Consider the following 7,222-nt stretch of genomic DNA (forward strand, 5'->3'; position numbering starts at 1 on the left):
CCGTCGCGGAACCGCGTCTCCGGCCGCGCGCGCGTGCGGGGGCTCCGCGGGCGCCGCGTCTCCTCGGCCTCGCTCGGCGCCTGCCGGCCCAGCTCCGGTCCGCCCTGGCGGCCGTGGGAACCGCGTCCCCCGCGGCGGTCGGGAAGGGGCGGCGGCCGCGCCGGCTCTTTCAAGCGGAGGCTGTTGCTCACGTGGGCGGCGGCGGCCGGTCCAGGGCCTCGCAAGCCCTTGCAGATCGGTCTCGGGGGGCTCCTGCGGCACCACCACGTGAAGTCGGTGGACTCTGGGCGCGAAGACCCACATGTCACAAGCGGCTTCTTACGTGTGGACCCGATACGAGCCACACAAGAAAGGGGCGATGAAGGGGGAACTCAGTCCACATACTAGAGATCCCTAGAGAAGACAGAAAGGCTTGTAGCCAACTGGGTCCTGACCCTGTCTGTTCCCCTAAAGTGTCAACGATTTCAATACATTTTTTAATGACCTGTAGGGTTTTCTTTAACCCGGGAGGAAGCAGAAACAACAAGATTTGTTTAATAACGTGCATGTTCTTCCACGTTTTGTTGTCCAACACTTGACACGTCCAACACTTGACAGTTTTGTAAGACCACAGTAGCTAATGAATGAATGCATGTTTGTTGATTTTTAACTGCAGCTGCTATGGCTTTCCATCCTTGTTGTGCCGTGTGCGTGATATTTAAAATGGATTTTTTTTAGCATAGGTATTTTAGCAAACTAAAATAAACTTATAATTATGTTTATAAGACAGACAACTGTTTAAGGAAGAAGACAACCCCATGAGTGCTTAAAATTAAAGAGTCCTTGACAACAGCACTTGGCAATATAGATTAAGATCAACATTAAAACAGCAAGCAGAGGTAACAATATAATGAGAAAATATTTTATCTTTGTATTTCTTTTTCTTTTTTAAAATTTTACTTTCAAGTTGTGGGGTACGATTCAGGATTAGGTATTCAAGTGGTCATTGTACAGGTAAAGTGTGGGTCTCCCTTTGCCCATTTTGCCTGGTATGAGATCAGGTACCCTTACTGATGTTGTGACCCCCCCACGGCAGTATCCCGCTACTGCCAATCCCTTTCTTAGAGTATTATGGTAAATGTTCAGGGTCTGCTTATGAGTGAGAACCTGTGGTACTCTGTTCTTTGTTTCTGTGATGGATCACTGAATATGATAGACTCTAAATCCATCCAAGTTGCTGCGAAGTTCGTGTTTGTCCTTCTTTAGGGCTGCATAATATGTCATTGTGTATATATACCACATTTTAAAAAGCCAGTCCAGTTTCGATGGGTAGTACGATTGGTTCCATGTTTTTGCTATTGTAAATAGCACTGAAATAAACATGTATTTGCAGATATCTTTTTTGTGGAATGATTTGATGTCCTCTGGGTATATTCCCAGTAGGGGGATTGCTGGGTCATAAGGAAGGTCATTGTCTAGTTCTTTCAGAAATCACCACCCTGTCTTCCAAAGAGGTTGCACTAGTTTGCATTCCCACCAGCAGTGTAGAAGTGTTGCCTTTCTCCACATCCTCGCCAGCATCTGTTGTTTGTTTCATTAATGATGGCCATTCTTACTGGGGTTAGGTGGTATCTCATTGTGGTTTTGATTTGCATTTCTGATGATTAGTGAAGCTGAGCACTTTTCCATGTGTCTGTTGGCTGCCTGTATATCTTCTTTTGAGAAGTGTCTATTCGTATCTTTTACCCACTTTTAAATGGGGCTGTTTGCTTTTTTCCTTTTGGCATGTTTGGGTTCCTTGTAGATCTTGAATGTTAAACCTTTGTCAGATATACAGTTGACAGATATTTTTCCCATTCTGTGGGCTGTCTCCCCACTCTCTTGCTGGTTTCTTTTGCTTTACAGAAGCTTTTCAGTTTGATGAGGTCCCACTAGTCTATCTTATCTCTTATAGCATGGGCACCAGAGATTCTGATCAGGAATTAGTTGCCAGTTCCAATTTCCGTAAGGGTGTCTACCACATTTTCTAAGGTTCTTATAGTTTGAGGTTTTACATTTAGGTCTTTGATCCATTTAGAGTTGATTTTTGTGTATGGTGATAGGTAGGGGTCCTGTTGCAATCTTCTGCATGTGGTCAGCCAGTTTTCCCAGCACCATTTACTGAAAAGGTTCTCTTCTTCACAGTGGTTATTGTTGAGGTTTTGTCAAAGATGAATTGGTAGAAAAATTGAAGTTTTACTTCCGGAGTCTCTATCCTGTTCCATTGGTCCATATGCCTATTCTTGTACCAATACCAGGCTATTTTGATCATTGTAGTCTTATAATAAAGTTTAAAGTCTGGGAGTGTGATACCTCTTGTTTTGTTTCTTTTGCTGAGGATTGTTTTGGCTGTTCATGGTCATTTATGTTTCATATGAACTTCTGTATTGTCATTTCCAGGTCTGAGAAGAATGATGTTGGTAGTTTAACAGGTATTGCGTTGAATCTGTAGATTGCCTTTGGTAGGATGGACATCTTAACAATGTTGATTCTTCCTATCCATGAACATGAAATATCTTTCCATTTGTTTGTGTCCTCTTGGATTTCTTTGAGCAGTGTTTTGTAGTTCTCATTGTAAAGTTCTTTCACTTCTTGGTTAGGAAGATGCCGCGTTATTTCATTTTGTGAGTGGCTATTGTGAATGGGATTGTGCTTTTTATTTGGTTCTCTGCCTGTTTGTTGTTGGTGTATAAGAATGCAACTGTCTTTTTCACATTTATTTTGTACCCCCAAGACTTTGCCAAAGTCCTTTATCAGTGGAAACAAGTTTTTGACAGATTTTCTTGGCTTTTTGAGGTATAGGATCATATCATCAGTAAAAAGGGATAACTTAACTTCCTCTTTTCCTATTTGGATACCCCTGATTTCCTTCTCGTCTAGTTGCTCTAGCTAGGACTTCCAACACAATGTTGAACAAGAGGGGTAAGAGTGGGCAGCCTTGTCTTGTTCTGATTTTCAGGGGAATTGTTTCCAATTTCTGTTCATTTAGCAGTATGCTGGCTGTGGGTTTATTGTAGATGGTGCTTACTATTTTGAGGTATATTCCTTCTATGCCTAGGTGTTTGAGGGTTTTTATCAAGAATGGATGCTGGATTTTATCAAAAGCTTTTTCTGCATCTAATGAGATAATCATGTGGTTCTTGCTTTTACATCTGTTGATGTATTTAATGACATTTATGGTCCTGCAGATGTTGAACCAGTCCTGCATCCTGGGGGTGAAGCCTGCTAGTCATGGTGGATGACTTTTGAGGTGTGTTGTTGGATCAGATTTGCTAGAATCTTGTTGAGGATTTTTGCATCTGTGTTCATAAGGGATATTGACCTATAGTTCTCTTTTTTTGTTGGATCTTCACCCTGTTTGGGTATCATTGTGATATTAGCTTTGTAAAATGATGTGGGGAGAGTTCCATCTTTCTCAATTGCCTGGAACACTTTCAGCAGGATTGGTGTTAGTTCCTGTTTGTACGTTTTATAGAATTCTGCAGAAATGCCACCTGGTTCACGGCCTTTTTTTTGTAGGTAGTTTTCTTATGATGGAGTCCGTCTCCTGGGTTGCTATTAGTCTATTTAGTGTCTTAATGTCCTCTTCTTTCAACCTGGGGAGGTTGTGTGATGTCAGAAAGCCCTCCATTTCATTTAGGTTATCAAGTTTGTTTCCATATAGGTGTGCATAGTAATCTCTGATAGTCTTTTGTATTTCTTTGGAGTCAATTGTGATTTGATCTTTTGTATTTCTGATTGTGTTTATTTGTGCTTTTTCTTGGTCATTCTGGCTAGGGGTCCCTCAATCTTGTTAATTCAAAGAATCAACTTTTTTTGTTGTTGATGTTTTCTATGATATTTTTTTCTTCTGTGTCCTGTATTTGGGCTCCTACTTTGGTGATCTGGATTCTTCTGCTAAAGTTAGGGATTTGGTGGTCTTGTCTTTTCAGCTCCTATAGGTGATTTGTTAGGCTGTTAACTTGTGATCTTTCTATTTTCTTGATGTGTGTTCGTAGAGATATAAATTCCTTTCTTAGAATTGTTTTCATGGCATCCCGGAGGTTTTCGTAGGATGCTTCTTCATTTTCATTTGTTACCAGAAGTCTTTTAATTTTTGTTTTGATTTCAGTGTTGACCCAGTAGTCGTTCAGCATCATGCTGTTTTGTGTCTATGTATTTGTCGGTTTGGGGGGAATTTTCTTGGTGTTGATATTTATTTTTATTTCACTGTGGTCTGAGGTGCTTGGCGGTGTTTTGAGCTTATGAAATTTGCTTATGTTTGATTTATGGCCGAGGATGTGACTGACCTTGGAGTACATTTCATGTGGTGATGAGCAGAATGCACATTCTGTGGTTGCTGGGTGGAGTGGTCTGTAGATATCTATTAAGTCCATTTGGTCAAGTGTCAAGTTGAGGTTTTCGAGCTCTGTTGAGTTTTTGCCTCGGTGATCTATCTAGGGTTGTTAGTGGGGTATTTAAGTCCCCAGCTATAATAGTGTTAGAGCCATTATCTTTTTTTAGCTTACTTAGTAGTTGCTTTATAAACGCTGGTGCTCCTGTGTTGGGTGCAACTGTGTGTTCCTTCCTCAGGAATATTCACAGCTGCTCCTATACCCTGTTGAATTTGTACCCTTGTTGTGAGAGGCTGCATTCAGCTTCACTGAAATTTTTGCAGATTCTTTCCACACAGCTGCCTGTTCCCTGATGGGTGTTTTACGAGGGCACGTGCCACACTGCGCTGAGGGCTCAGCAGTTTTTGACCAAGAGTGGCATGGCCCCCCGCCCCACCCTCCCTATTCACCCACTCTCACCCCTACGTGAGGTGAGTCATTGCTTGTCTCCTCCCTTTCTGGACTGGGGCTGTGTGAGGGCAGAAACACGGCCTTCTTCACGTCCGTGTCTCAGGCATCTAGACCGGCTCCTGGGACGCAAGTGTCGGTTAAGTGACCGGACGACATACAGCTCTGATCCCGAGCCCGTGGAGACCCGGCGCTGGCTGCTGCTTCAGGCTAGACTTCCGGGTTCAGGTTGCATCTTCCAAGGATCCCGCGTCTCTGCACCCCACGGTTTGCCGTCCTGCAGTCAGCAGGCTGGCACCTGAGCACCCACAGGGAAGTAACGACTCACGCTCCTCTAGCAAGTCGTCCATTGTATCAGGGCAATGTGACTTTCCCAAACAGCAGAAGACAGACGCTTTGTCCTCACGGTTTCCTCAAAACCCAGCCTCCTCTTCCTCTGTGGGTGATGAAGAAGACGCCCAAGGGCACCAGGTGGCAGAGGCTTGACCCAAACGCCTTCGCCAGGTGGGTGAGCAGCTCACAGGGCAGCCCACGCCGCACAGGTGGCCCCGCAGACAGAAGGGCCTTCCGGCAGCCGCTGTTGGCAAGACTTTAACGGAGACTGACTTTGGCAGCGGCCTCGTGAAAGCCGGCCTTCACGTGGAGCTGCCGTCGGCTCTGCTGGCAGCCGATCTCAGTTCACACTCTTCCGAGGTGCAGCCCCGTGGGCGAGTGACGCTGCAAAGCGACTCAGCTCTCCTGTTGGCGATTTTTGGGCTGAGAGGGAGGAATGCCATTTCTCTGCAAGGCCTCGTTTTTAAGTTGGAGTGGAGCCTTAACGTCTGTCTTGGAAAGACCGTACCTTCTTACACAGGGTCTGTCCAATTCAAACTCCACACTGTAGAGGTTGGCAGCAGAGCCTCTCCTGGGGCCTCGAGGCTTCGTAGACTGAGACCTTGCTACCTGTTCCACGGGGACGTCCTTAGCCAGGAGAGATCTGCACATTCGCTGTTGTTCTTGGCTGAATTGGGTGTCAGCCCCAACTTTTCCAAGAGGAGGTAAGAAAACACATCCATCAACTGCAGCGTGGAAGAAAGCTGAGGCACACGCCTAGGGGCAGCGTCTCGGTCTGGCTTGCAGGGAATCAGCACTAAAGGAGGAATCATGGCCGACGTCGGATGAAGGCTGCGGCTTACCTGCACGTTTTTAACCTTCCTGCAGCCAAATTAAACGTTACAAGTGAAGCAAAACTCTGCTGGCCAATCACTTTTAAAGACGGCAGCCTCACCTCACCGCCAACCATCCCGGCCTCTGACCAGGACAGGGTCCAGTTTGTCCAAACCAGGAGACATTAATCAGTCCCACAGCACACTTCTTAGTGGTCATCTTGTGAGAGCAGGAATGAGAATGAGGATGGGGAAAGGAAAGGAGTCTGGGCAAAGTGGCTGTGAAGACCTGCCATGAAATCCAGCTGGGCATTGGCTGCCTGCGAGGTCCTAGTCGAACCCGAGACATTGTGTCCTGATGACGAGGGCAGGCCCTGCCCAGTGTGGCCGTGCCCGTTAAGGAGACGCTGCAGTGCAGCGCTCCCTGCTCCGACCCAGCGTGGAAGAGGACCGCGCCAGCCCCGGTGTCTCCCACACGACTGTCTGCCGGGGCTGGAGAAGTGTGGCTTGCCAGCCACCGGGAGGGGGTCGGACTGGCAGGATGTGTGGGCCCGGTCACTGCGGCCAGCACAGCAGTCTCTCCCGTGATGCGGCAGCCGCGTTCCTAGAAATATTCTCTGCGTAACGGAATCTTGCATTCCAAAAGGAAGAAGGCTGTGGGAAATGGGCTGGGCAGAAAACTCCAAACCTGGAGGTTTCTAAGTGATATGGTACCAGAAAGGCATCCACAGCTCTCAGCACCACACGTTCCAAATAAAGGAGGGAACAGTACGATAAACATAGAATGCTATTTGGATAAGACATGAAACTTGCTGGGTGAAGGTGTTTGTAGTAAAAAGTTGTGGCTTTTGAGCTGCAGGGAACAGCCTCGTGTGATTTGTGGAGGAACTTTAGCTTCATGGAGGAAAGGCTACGGTTTAAAAAAACTTTATTTTTATTTTTTCGCTTTTAAAAAATTTTTAAATTCTTTATTGTCAAGATGTGTGGTTCGATTGGGGGTTAGGGACACAGAGGCTCATCATGCAGGCAGCCTGGACAATGAGGCGTGCCCTCCCTCCCTGGCAGTTTCCCTCAGCGGCCAATCCTTCGTGTGCGCGTAGGGACACAGTGTGCTGTTTTAGGACATGTGTGCACTGCAGAACGGTCGAAGCAAGCTACTCAGCACACCCGTCACCTCAAACAGTAATCTTTTCTTCGTGGTGAGAACACTTCAAGGCCTTTTTTAGCTGCCTTGAAGCATATGGTGCATTGTGGTTGCCCCCAGTCACCAAACGGTGC

Source organism: Carlito syrichta, unplaced genomic scaffold, assembly GCF_000164805.1.
Source record: "Carlito syrichta isolate Samal-C Ts95f unplaced genomic scaffold, Tarsius_syrichta-2.0.1 Scaffold95873, whole genome shotgun sequence".
In the NCBI taxonomy this organism is placed as follows: domain Eukaryota; kingdom Metazoa; phylum Chordata; class Mammalia; order Primates; family Tarsiidae; genus Carlito; species Carlito syrichta.